This window comes from Tupaia chinensis, unplaced genomic scaffold (genome assembly GCF_000334495.1).
Source record: "Tupaia chinensis unplaced genomic scaffold, TupChi_1.0 Scaffold139390_1, whole genome shotgun sequence".
Taxonomy (NCBI): Eukaryota; Metazoa; Chordata; class Mammalia; order Scandentia; family Tupaiidae; genus Tupaia; species Tupaia belangeri.
In genome coordinates, this window is record NW_006199276.1 from 390 (window position 1) to 1,116 (window position 727).

General features: G+C 49.7%; 1 pseudogene; it reads left to right on the plus strand.

Moving 5' to 3' along the window:
- LOC106736366 (olfactory receptor 148-like) overlaps nucleotides 1-723 on the plus strand; it is a 1,075-nt pseudogene extending 352 nt beyond the window's left edge.
- The last annotated feature ends 4 nt before the right edge of the window (nucleotides 724-727 follow it).

The window sequence follows — 727 nt, forward strand, 5'->3', positions numbered from 1 at the left end:
GCACACGCGCCTGGTGTGAGTTTTAAGCCACCGGGTCTGGGACACGAACCGCGGTCGACTACGTGGGAGTCCAGAGACATAGCCATTACGCTAACTGCTGGTTCCCGGGGCTCCTATCTATTTTTGACACACTGTTCCCATCTGTCACCTGCCCCAAGATGCTATTCTATCTCTCCAGTCAGAGTCGAGCCATCTCCTACGAGGGCTGTGTTGCACAGCTTTTTTTCTATCACTTCCTGGGTTCTAGTGAAGGTTGTCTCTACTCTGTGATGGCTTATGATCGATTTGTGACCATTTGTCACCCTCTGAGATCCTATCTATTTTTGACACACTGTTCCCATCTGTCACCTGCCCCAAGATGCTATTCTATCTCTCCAGTCAGAGTCGAGCCATCTCCTACGAGGGCTGTGTTGCACAGCTTTTTTTCTATCACTTCCTGGGTTCTAGTGAAGGTTGTCTCTACTCTGTGATGGCTTATGATCGATTTGTGACCATTTGTCACCCTCTGAGATACACATTCATCATGAAACCTGGAGTCTGTGTAGGTTTGGTCATGGAGCCTGGTTGGTGGGTTGTCTTCAGGCCACCACCCTGACCACCTTTCCCTTTCGGTTAACCTACTGTGACCCCAACCAGGTTGACCACTTCTACTGTGGCATTCTTGATGTCTTACCCCTGGCTATTACTGATAGCATCCTTGCCCAGAGAGTGGGTTCCATCAATGTGG